This window comes from Melozone crissalis, unplaced genomic scaffold (assembly GCF_028551555.1).
Source record: "Melozone crissalis strain CALT ecotype California unplaced genomic scaffold, PUWL_Pcris_2 ptg000018l_1, whole genome shotgun sequence".
Taxonomy (NCBI): Eukaryota; Metazoa; Chordata; class Aves; order Passeriformes; family Passerellidae; genus Melozone; species Melozone crissalis.
This window is the reverse complement of record NW_026535796.1, coordinates 38,290,011-38,303,134: the sequence shown is the minus strand read 5'-3', so window position 1 is coordinate 38,303,134 and position 13,124 is coordinate 38,290,011.

Below are 13,124 nucleotides of genomic sequence, written 5' to 3'. Positions count from 1 at the left end.
TATCATATGAAATACAGAAATAAATTAGCAGGAGTACAAAGCATTGTAGTTTCTGCTTATAACTGGAATGTGGATCACAAAACCAATCACATCTTGGGCAGGGAAAATTACAATCATAAATAATAATCCATTCAATGCCCTTCAGTCAGGAAATACAAAAGTCTCAGAGAACGTCAATAAGCTAATTGAGTTTGAACAAAAACAGGGTGAAATTTCAACAGAAAACTGCAGTTAAAATTAGACAGGATCTAATTATATGGTTTTAATGGGAATATGAATCTGATTAACTACACTGCAACAAATATTAGACACAAAGTATCAGCTATAATTGCCTTCTGAAACTATTTTTTCTGATTGGGAAGTTAGAGAGAAAACAAGGAGAAATTTAATTAAAAGAAAAAAGACTGACAGATATCAAAAAGAACAAAAGAATCATTGCATTGGTCTAAATTGACACTTCACCTATATCGCTATCCTGTCCCCAAAGAATGCATAGGGCAGTCCTATGTTTTTCTCAGATCTAATTTTGGTGTGCAGACCAACACTACACAGAAAATTAGAACTTTATTAATGAATGAAAAGATGCATAGACAAAGCATTCGTACAAGCTAGCCATGCAGTTTGGTCAATACCTGACAAAGTAATCAGCTTTTACTTTTTTGTCTCAGTCATACTTTTGAAATAAATAATAAGGTCCATTAGAAAAATAATTTTAAGACCCTTATACTTTCCCATAAAGGATTTTTCTAAAAATGGTAGCACACTAAAAAAGGTTTACACTCGTACAAATTCACTAGAACTATATAAAAAACTTAGCTTTTATTTTACTTTTAAATATGATGCATGGACATTAAAAAACTACCAAAACAAAACAGATATAAACCCACTCTCTGTACATTTAACTGATTTTAATCACATCAATATAAAATTTGCAATGTAATCACATGGACTTACTGTGCTATTTTCACAGATTTCTGTAATCAATAAAAATTTGTTTCTATAAAATATTGAATATGAGAAGACTGAAAGCATCTATGTTCAACTGAAACCACATCAAATTATTTGATATTTATTATCCAACTTTTATATCAATAGTGAACAAAGTAATTTTGTAGTGTACTCTATTGTTACCATGCTGCATTGATAAGGAAAGCAAACATTTACTTCATGTACTATTTTTACAAAATTAGGCAACGATTTAAAATAAAAATTTGAAAAATAAAATCTAGTATTCCTAGTAGTAGTTCTGGTTGTATCTTCCCCACATTTCAGATTGAATTGCAATCACATTTTTTATTTAAAAGATTACTTTTTAAAGTCTTTTTCAATAGTCACATAGAGTTGTTTACCACTGCATGGTTGTTGTGTTTCATTGATACATGAGGATCTTTCTCTTTATCAAATCGGTAAGTGTTTTGAGAAAAAGGGTGCTGAATAAAGATACTATTGATATATCTAGTTTTAAAGGCCAGGTAATGCAGCTTCATAAAGTCATATATATTCGTGGCGAATAACTATTAGGTCATCTGATTTAGTTAAGCCACAAACAACTCAATTTAGTTTTGCATTATTTCTATCGGGCCCCCTGGGAAATTTTTCCAACGACATAAATACCAATTATAGTAATTGTATCCTGATACTCAGGCTAAATTTTCCTTCACTCAGTTTCACCTCACTCTCCTGTCTCATATTTCTGGAATCAACCAAGTCTGTAAATGTCCTTTTGTAGAATAATAAACACTTCATTATCTTTTTCTTCTTTATTACCAAAAGACAAAGGTAAGACAGGAGCCCTTCTTAGTAAGGATGAAAAATTGATAAAGAAAGAGATATAACCAATTCACCAAAGACCTCTGCAACTGTTTTGAAAAGAGGTGATAATCTTCATGAAATACCAAGCAGAGTGAAATTAGACAATACTAAAAGGAAGGGTTAAGTTTTGTTGAGTCAGGGGCAGCAATCTGAAAGGCAAATATACTTCTACTTAATTGTTCTTCATTTGCATGTCCTAGATTACTAGAATTTGATCTATATTTCCAGAAGCCAGTTATGAAGACATTAGAATATGAGGAATGAGAAGATATCCATATTTTTTCTATTTTCCAATCATTATTTAACAAGGCTGCTTGGAGCTAAAGCATCTAGGTAAACTGTTATGATTTTCTAATTTAACAGTTGCCTAATTTGTTACTTAATTCAGTTAAGTAGTATCTTTGAAGTCAATGGTCATATTCTCAAAAAAGCTCAGGTCTCATAGGCATCAACATGAATTCTCTAGATTTTTCAAAGTACTCAATGAGACATGGTTTGCAATGATTGTCAGTGAAACTTGAAGCTTTAATACCCATGTCCTAACCACAATTTTTTAAATCATGATGGTTTTTACACTGATGATTTTGAGTATTTTCTGTTCCCTATTCTGTTTAGTCTTGATATATGTGTTCAACAACACAAAAGTTAGTCTTGAACCATGAGTTTTATTCCCTTTTTCAAGTATGATGCTACTGGGCTAAACAAAATCTACATCTTAATTGAGTTACTAGTCTTTCTTCTTAACTTTATGGATTATTACTTTGTCTTTACTTTTGGTTATAGTGTTATGGCTTGTATTAAATTCAAGGCTAAACCAGTTCTGTGTTGTTGACTGTAAGCCCTTTTTAACTTTATCACATCTAATTCCGACTACTATTGCAGTTTCCTATATATTCTCCCTTCCGTAATGCTCAGCATGTATTAAATTAGTAAATATAACAATCACCCAAAGGAAGCACCAAGAGCTGGCAGAGACAAAAGTCCATCTCAGGATGCACCTGATCCTAATTATGTTATTTTATATCAAATAAAGGAATTCAATAAGACTGGATCCAGGTCTTGGCATGGTTCATTTGTCTCACATGATTATTTGCACAATACTTCTTTTTAAAAATCAGTTATGGCTAATTATCATTTAGGAAATAGAGGCAATGGCTTTTAGATTTAAAGAAATAAAACACTTTGCTGATAAACTTCAGGGTTTGCTCACCATGAACTTTGTGCTGATCTCTCAATTTTTTATTCTACAGGCTTTTGTTTAGCCAAGTGATTTTAGGTAATAACGCAACAAAAGATTAAATAACCCTAATCAAGTTTAGGTAGTGAAAGGGTTTGAATTCAGATAGTTCAGCTTCAGTGAAGCCAAAGATTTACTGTCATGTAACAGTGAAACAAAGCACAGCAACTTCATTACTTGAATGTCACTAAGTAGTTATGAAAAGTGTCATTGAAATCAAAGTGCTCAGGAGTCTCATAGACAAAGAATTTGGGATTTGTTCTCTACCAAACCCCCTCTGCAGAACAGAAGTCAAAACAGGGGAACATGCCCATCAAAACATGGAAACTGTGTTTACAGATCTAGATTTTTCAGAATTGTGTTTGGCCAGCAGAGATTCTCCAAGTAACAATAATTTGGGGGGAAAGGGAGGGGAAGAGGGGAGGGGGCAGAAATTCAGTATAATTTGTCATATTTCACTGATTAATTATTTTCAATTGCAAAAAGAGCAAAATAATTCTAGCCTCTTGTATAACATTGTGACACATTATTTACCAAAGTGCAGTGCAGGTCCAGGTGAATTAGATTCCTGGTTTACAGCCTTACCATTGAAAAATACTTTCACTTGAGTCTGAGCCTTGATCTATACTTGTACTACAAATTAAGACCAGTTTGCTTATCTGCAAATAGATGTCATATTATTTGAGCTGAGACATCAAAGATGGAAAGAAAATTAAGAAAGCCGAATCCCTTGGCTGCTTTTTGTAAAAAAACCTAGGATGATATAGGGCTTTCTGAACACTGATGAGCATTGAATACATATGTTCCTGTAGACAGTATCTTCAAGGGACTGAAAATATTCTATTCTTTGGTACTATATGGTAACATAATACTATGCTGTAAACTAGTTAAGTAACATCATGCCCTTTTTTTTTTTTTTTTTAAGCTGAGGAACCTAAGAAATTGATAGGCAAACAGATTATAGAATCATGTAAAAAAAAAATCACAGATTTCAAATTGCAGAGAATGTGTATATTGTGCCTACGTTCTGATTATTCAATATGTTCAAAATCACCATGATAGTGACATTTTTCCCATCATTCACAGATTTTCCCTAGTCTGCTGAACATGAATTCAAACAAGGTCTCAAAATCAGAATGAAAGTGCACATGGGAAGCAGAGGATATCTGACAAATTAAATCTACTGTGTATTTATTTAACCTTGGTAGTAACTCTGGCCATTAAAGCGACTTAAATTTCAAGGCAAAAGTAATATGCCTTGACTGGTTATAGCTATGGATGTATAAAGGGTTAACTTAGAAATGTAAGAAATTGTGATAATCCTTCATTGTGATGGTAAATAATACAGCATAATAGAATCAATAAATATCAATATATTATAATGCACTTTTATAGTGAAATCATTAATTTTTCTTCTAGCAGGGACAATTACATTTTGGCAAGACAGTCAAGAATCTGCAGAAGAATGTATGAAAAGCTTAACCAGTCAAGGCAGTGACACTTTATTATTTTCCTCCCCCACCTAACTTAGTGCATCTGCCTGCAAGATTTATCTGTCTTTTGGCATTGCTCAATTCCCAGGATGTTGCATGTAGTGACTTTGAGCAGATACCCTCTAGTGGTTACATTTTCAATACAAAATGGGTATAATTTGCTCCTCAGAATGGAGTATTTACTTAGGAACTAAAAAGATGAAAAGAATACTCTTTCTTTTAGTTTGTCCGTGTATCAGCAAAGGGAAATTACCTTGGGATTCTCTGCTCTTAGACAAGTTAATTTCATTCCTTCTTTTATCAATTCACCTATAACACTGGGAGGCTTCATGGTCTCTTGTCCCTGTTTTGGACAGATATGAAAAAATTCACCTCCTAAAATAGATGTAAAATTGCCTTTGGGGCTATTTTCAGTTAAAAAATACTTATGTCTAATTTCCCGCAATGTCAAAGCAGAATGGAATGAATATCAATTATTGCAGAAATATTTTCTACCACAGGAGAAAAGAACATTCAACCGGGATTTTGCTTCCAGGTCAGTAACTGAGCTTTAACTTCAACTAGGTAGTAGCATATTGCATGCTCCAGTATGGAATAGATATAAAATTATTGCTTCCCTTAAGCATTCAGCAAAGCATTAATTATGTATTTGTTAATTTTTTGGGCAGCAAGGAGTACAGATAGATCTACATCACTCCCTACAGTATCCTTTCAGAAATGAGGCTTAATGACGAAATATAATCAGGGATGTTTTCAGGATTTGACAGAAAAAGAAGTACCAAAAATATTCTGGTACTTTTATGGAGCAACATGACCTCAAAGGTTTTGGTTTCTGTAAGTCTTTCTAAACTTTAAAAAAAATCTGTAATTTAACAATTTTGAAATAAAAGCTCTGACTGGGTAAATCAGTGTTGCTATGGCATGAGAAAAATACCCATTCATACTATTGCTGAGATGTGCCTGGAAAAAAAACAATATAGAAATTTAATTAATTGCATACATTAAAGGTCAGCATTAATAAAAATCAACATATGGATTATTAAACCCAAAGAGAAAATAATTAGTAATACTTTCAGGTGTTGTTAAAACCAAGTCAAATCAAATTAATAAATATCACATTTTATCAGAAAGGCCATTCTTGTCCCTCATGACAGAAGAAAGACCTTCAGAACTTAATGTGGTAACTTGAAATTTGAATTATGAAGTGATAAAGAAAAGTTATTTCATAAATTTCAGTCCTTGCAGTTGCTCACCATATGTCCTTCAATGCTTCATAAAAATAACACTCTTTTTCCATGGCTATTATGAAGTTTCTCTTATTCCCAGAAAGAGTTATGAGTTTTGGGAAAATTTTCAGTTCTTTACATTGATCTTTTCTCCCACTTCTCATCATGAAAGTGTTGATAGAAGACATTAATATGGCAGTAGTACGGGAAATGGCAGAAGCATTATCAACACCCGTGCCTTAAGAAACTCAGAATTGCTGATTATTACCTTTATTAAAATTAATCTCCTCCTTTTCCTACTGCCTTGAAAATTTCAGGTCTGCTTGCCGATTTTTTGCCATTTCTTTTAATGGAAACAAGCTATTAGCCATATATGGGTGATTTCACTTATTGTTGATTCTCAGTAGGAGTGTCATACACTTAATCTGTGAGTGGTCTTGGATGTCAAAATATGAGGTCTTTAGGTATAGAAAAGATTTCCAAAGAAACATAATCCTCAAACACATTGGCCCTGATTCTGGTTTACATAAAGACCCCTTTACAGACTCTGGCAGCACAGAGGAACTCTAAAGGGCATTTAAATAAAATTTATGCCCACTCTAAGATTTTTCTATGCTGCCAGAACTGTGTTAAAGAAAATCAGGTCCATTCTATCTGAGGTGATTTTTTCTTTCAACTGTTACACTGTATATGTGAAAAGGCATTTCTTTATAACTTCTACAATGACAGCAACACAAATTTCGAGGTAAAAAGGAAACGAATTTGTGGAGTTAAAGAGGGAAGAAAAGTTAAGAAACAAATTTGTGGAGTTAAACAGGGAAGAAAAGTTAGAATTATTCTGTTTTAAAAATAACAAAAAATAGATTGGTTTTATGAAAAGCAATCAATTGAAAATTACTTTCCTGATTTTTAATTATTATTCTGAGAAGCTGTGATGGGACATGCTAAATATCAGAAATGTTGGGTTTGGACCAGGCTTCAAAACAGATTGACTGAAAGATGGCTTGCAGGAAATCAAGCCTGTGACCCTTCTTAACCATAGAGCAGTTATTGCTGTTTTGCAACGATAAAATAAAAACCAGAAAGAATCATATGAAATGGCATGTACAGGATTGTTCTTCACTTACCTTGAAGAAAATGTGTAATGGAGGCAAATTTTTAAGAGCTCTTTTATATTGACCATGAAAAGACATATTTGAAACTATTTTGAAGGGACACATCCACTGAATCTTTTAAAAACTGTAGTACCTCTGGCCTTATGAATTAATTGCAGACAAAAAATGACATTTCTGTTTGATTACAGCCCATTTCCTGGACAAGTTGAACACAGCCCAAGGTCAGGCATTCACATTGTTTCCTTGAATGTCCTTTCCTTAGACCTCTTACCTGCAGTTCTGGCCTTGGCCTTGCTCCATTTTAAATTTGTTTTTCCTTACATTTATGCCAAGATTCCAATGGATTCCAGCCTTTCCCTGTGCAGTAAAACCCTCTTATTTTGCTCCCAGTGGAATGTGAAAGCATAGAAAACAGAAGACAGCTTGCACATTTAAAAAGATAATTTTTTTCTGCATTAATTTGTCACTAAATGCATTGTGTTCCAAGTCCATATTGACCTGAAATTTCCCTGTTATTGTTTGAAGTCCCTGGAAACTGAAAATCATCAATGCTCCTTGGCAACACTCTCATACTTAGGGATTACTTCAGTGAGCTCCACGAGCACTGGTAGTAAAACGGGATCCTGTTGGTAACCGTGATTTGTACACCTGTTGGAAAGGATTCAAAACTCTTACTCTGGCCTTTCTCCCTTTTTATCTGCTCTTCCTGTCTTAACTTTTGCTTTCCCCTGATCACTCATTACTCCTAAGAACCTGTACATAGCTAACAAGCAGTCTGCTCTGGCAAAAATTGGTTTGGGAAAACTAGTTCCTCATGAACCTCAGCCAAATTTGAATAAAAATCAAAGTTTTCTCCAGTCCCTGAAGTGGAAAACTCAGTTTCCTGGACTCAGGTATAATAAAAGAGAGTATCTGGGCTTTTTAACCTGTTGTTGGTTTGTGTTCATCTATTTCATCAAGACAAAGTAAAATGTAGATTCTTGAACATATTGTCCTTCTCGGATTTTCTTTTGATGTTAATATTAGAGGTCTCACAACACTGAGTGAAAAATAGGTGCTGCCTATTATCATGAAAAAAACATGGAAATTTTGCCTCCTAATATAAATTATTTTATCTTCACAGACACACAGACAAAAAAATGCTAAAATATCTTGAAGGAAAGCCAAAGGGCAGTGTGAGGTGGAACAAAATGATTATTAGTTAGACAAAGGACAAAATATTCAGGTACAGTTATAAAAATGAGGTAGCTTTTATACATGTAAATAAAGTACCTAAAATATAGAATCTTCTTATTGTATGAGATTTCTTCATGCTTTTCTTAATATACATCTACTTTTTTTCCTGTCTCCCTTTGATAACTTGTACAACGTATGTCTTTATTCAGCTTGACTACTGTATGTTTCTCTAGTTGGTTGGACTTTATTCCATTTTAATTACCAATCTGATAATAACTTAAAAGACATATAATTCACAAATGAGTGAATAGTTTTCAGATGCTGATTAAAAGTTCAGAAGCCACAGCCACCATTGCAATTCCCCCATTATCTGACAGAATTTTTCCTTAATATTCACACAAGAAAACAGAAATAACCAACAGACCTGTAAGAGTAAAGTTTACATGACTAAGAGTTTCTTCTGTTTCATTGATATAATAGATGCCACAACTGACAAAAATGAGATAAGGAGGTCTGAATATATCGGCAGAGTGAGAATCAGAGTCCTGAAGACTGAATGTGAACCTAAAGCAGCTTGCTTATCTTCATAATTTCTTATCATTAGTCATTTTGTAGGTAGATATTAAAAAAAATAACTAAAGGAAAGATATATTGTACTATATCCACTGCATAACCTCAGGGCTGCAAACACTATATAAAGCAAGCAAACAAAACACACCAAATACACATAAAAACTTCAAAGACACAGGGGTGAGTGGCATAATAGTTTCCCCTTTCTTAGTACAATATGTGAACTTAGCCAAAATCATACCATAGTTTTTCCAGGTTACCTTGTTGCAGTGTGTTTGTTTTGATACTAAACCTGAGTCATCATCACTTTAAAGAAACAGTTAATCTTCCTTGAATGTATGCATAGGGGAAAGTACAACAAAATCTCTTCCTTGCCATTAAAGGACAATAAGGACTGTATGAAATTACTTTATGAAGTTACAGAAGACTTGACTTTTAAAGGTAAAATAACAAGGATTTTTTCTGAATTAAACAGAACTGGATAGAGAAACCACATAGCAGTTTAGGCCCCAAGTCCCTCACTGTTTTTATAGCTACATCTGGCTAGCTCTTTTCATACCAATCTTGCATAGATAACATAGGTAGCACTTCCAGAAGGGGGGACTTGGGAATTCAGACAGGCAGGAGATGGATGAGGAGAGGTCTTCTGCATGTAGGATCAAGGTTGCTAATCTGGCTTGCTGTCCAAACTGCTAAAACTCTGATGGATTCAGAGCCCTTTCACCATGCTTTTGGAGACCTGAGTGCTCATTAACTCCTACTACAAATGCACAATTTTACTGAGGCAAAGATCTTTTGTGATGTTGAGCAGAACCAGAAATCAGATCCCATATGACAATATTTATATATTTCCTACAAGGCTTGTTTCCCCTTGTAAAATGTACATCTCATATGCCTTGATGTATGACATCACAGACCTCCATAAACATCTTTCTTTTACTATAGTCCAGGTGTAGTCATTCACCTGAGTCAATATATCCAACACAATTAATTGAAATAAATCTATAAATCTTGAACAGCTGCAGCTTTTAGAGAAAAAAAATGCTTTATGAACACAGATCTATTGTCACCCCCCGCACAGTCACATTTTCACCTGCACACATAAACACACAGACACTCATCGTGTATGACTCTGCAGCCATTCTCAATAGCATTCATTCCACTTTATACCACCTGTCAAAACAGCAATTTAATTAGGTTAAGCTGTCTGGCTTTGTGAAAAGGTTTTACTGTACTCTGTTGTCTTTGCCATAAAATTAATAGTTTGACCAACTTCTGAAGGGACAGGTTTTTGCAGTTGTGAAAGTCAAATTAAAGCCACCTTTGCCAAACAGAATAATAACAATATAAAAAAATAAAATCTCAATGTCTGAAACTTTGAAAGCAACACTTCATTTATAATCTTTTCCTAGTGCCAAAGTACAAATTATGTAACAAAATAGAACTGCAGCTGCAAAGAAACCAAGACTGTAACCTGGAGCACATGTTATCCCTGCAGTTCTTGGGGCAGTTGCACGACAATGAAGATATGAAAGGACTTGTGCTTTACTCTGCACAAGATATTTGCTGTCCAGTTCACTGAGGAAGAGGGGGTCTCTTTCTTTCTACTGTCATCTCTCTTACATCTCTGTAAGTCTCATTCCTGTGACTATCAAGGTAACTTTGTGCTGGCCATGTGAGTCACAAGCTCCCTGAATACCAGCCTAGCTGAAGATTGAAAATAGTCTGGTGATACTGATCTATCAGAATAATCTTTTTCTTCAAGGGTCAACTCTCAAAGTGGATGTCTAAGCAAAAAGGAGAATTGTCAGGCATTGTTAGACATCTCGGTACTTGCTAAGGAGCACAGCCTCCAGCTGGCAGAGTCTGACTTCAGTGGGAGTAAAAATGTCCAAATTCCCATCATTGTTTCTGCCTTGATTTGCCTGGGGTTTTTTCAGGATTGTGAGGTTCTAAAATATAATTCAAGGGAAGCCTCCATTTTTTATGGTAGTTAATACTGGTGTCACTTGCTAATACAAGTGACAGTACTATGGTGAAGGTCTATTTAGTATGCAGGACATGTTCTTTAAATTTATAAAAAAATTAATGTGATCCCTGAGGCTCATACAATCTAATTAAGATACAGTTATGAAGGAGATGATCAATTAAAGTTTACCTGACAAGTCATATGCAGGTTTTAAAAATTTATTTCAGTTTTGAACTAATTGGTTACTTATATGCCTTGACGACTAAGATTTTGGCTAATTTGTTTATTTGCATTGTAACTACAGGTATGAAATTTGTTTTATCAGAATGACAGCACCTTCAGTACTTTGAAAATCAAATAAAGGAAATTACAAAGAAAAAATATAAAGCAATTTTAATAAATAATTAACACTTTATCTTCTACTAGTTATCCATGGTTGTTTTTTTCTTTCCTTTTCCTTGGAAAAAAATCTTATTTTAACTGTTACTTTGGTTTGCCTGCTCACAGAAGAGTGGGCCACTTGGGATAAGATTAAATAACTAGGTTTTATCAATAGCATTTTAAAAATACACTGCTCTCAATTACTCAAGTCTGCACACAGACTATCCAAAGGTGCACCTATCCTACAGTTACAACAAAACATAACTCAGGCAAGATTTCAAATAAACCTAAAAAGCTTAATACATGAAGCTTGAAGTGTAGCTTCTATTTCAGTGTAAGCATTGCCCATCTTCTATACAGCTGTGAAACAAGATACTTCTGTTCATGCTTCTCCTTGTTCTCTAGATGCACTTTCACAGACTCACAGTATGAGCTGAATTGGAAGGGACTCACAAGGACCATCCATTCTAACTCCCAGCCCTGCACAGCACCATCCCCAAAAAGTAACAACATATGCTGAGAGCATTGCCCAAATGCTTCTTGAAAACTGTCAGGCTGGTGCTGTGTCTGCTTCCTCACGGAGACTCTGATTTTTTATTTTTTTTTTTGTATAAGGCAGCCTCAATCAGCAGTTTGCAATCTACCTTCCAAAGACAACAGAAACTGGTTTTGAACAAGCCAGCAAACTAGGTATTTAATCTTTCTTAAAAACAAAAAAAACTAGCATGCAATGTATTTTTATTTCTGTTAGCTTTCATGCATCTTCTTTTTCTTTATTTTTTTCTCTGCTCTTGCCGGTTTTTGTAAATCTGTATGAGATGAGTGAAGTAGGACTCTGTTTTCCAAGCTCATATTACACTTCCATGTGTGGTTTTCCTGAAGTATTTCTGTTTCTCCAATGTTGCTCTAGCTGAGCAGAAGCTGTGGTTTACCAAGAATGTTCCCTGGAATGTGCAACCGGTGGCAACTGCAGTTTCCATAAACCCAGGAGTTCTTTTTCCTATAACTAGAAAATGTCATGCAAATAATTATATATTTTCATGCATAATTCTGCTTAGCCAATACCAATTTTCTGGATTCAAGTGGAACTTTTCTGCACCAAGTAGGTCACATTGCTTTTAGTTTGCTTCACAACGGCTGAACCATTTCTGCTTTGCAAAGTGTTTTTAGTAGACTGCAATAGTGAAGTTATTCTGTTTGTTTCTAAGATTTGAACCTTATGTTGTTTGATGCAATACCTAGTAAGTACATTCATGAAAAAAATTTAGACCTCCCTGTCATACTCCTAAGCATATACCACTGCAGTTTTCCTTTTTGCTACATCTGTTGATCACAGAGCTCCAAGGCATGACGGTTTGTTAAGCTGATTTGACAGAAAAATAAGTATCAAAAATGTTGTGGTACTTCTATGGAGCAACATGCCCTCAATGGCTTTGGTTCCTGTAAGTCTTTCTAAAACTTTACAAAAGTCTGCATAGCTTTTGTGTCAAGGAGATTTCCTGCAGATTTTGCTGCAGCATCATTTCCTGACAGCACAGTGAAGGTGTCAGCTGAGGTTCTACTAGTCCTCACTTGTCAGCATGATGTATACTGAAAATATTGTCCACAATGGAGATGTCCTACAGCTGGTCACCTTTTCTGCCTTGTTCTTTATGATCACTGTGTGCAGCACCTAAGATTTCAGTCCAAGACCCTCAAATTGCTATATTTGAAAGTATATTTGCAAATATTATAGATTCACAGAGAGTTCTTGGACTCTCATTCTTAGGTCATACATCTCTTTTTTTGCTATCAAAGTCATTAAAAACCAGCTAAACTTCTCTTTCCTCACTACTCTTTTGGCTCAGCCTGGTTTCAGTGGGAGCAGTGCATTTCTAATGTTGTCTTACATAAGAGATTTAATAAGTTCTTTTTGCATTTAGATAAATGTTGGCTTTTGGTTACCCTGCCCTCAGAAACTGAGAACAATGATGGAAAAGTAAGCAAGGCATGGATTTGTTATGATGCTTTTCTAATATACTCTGTTCTCAGCAGCTCTACTCATCAAAAAATGAATGTCCAAGAAGTTGTGTCCTGGAGCATTTACTGCTCTGGGTTCTGATGGGGTCAGTGCAATACTTACCTAACTGTGCATGAATCTAAGTT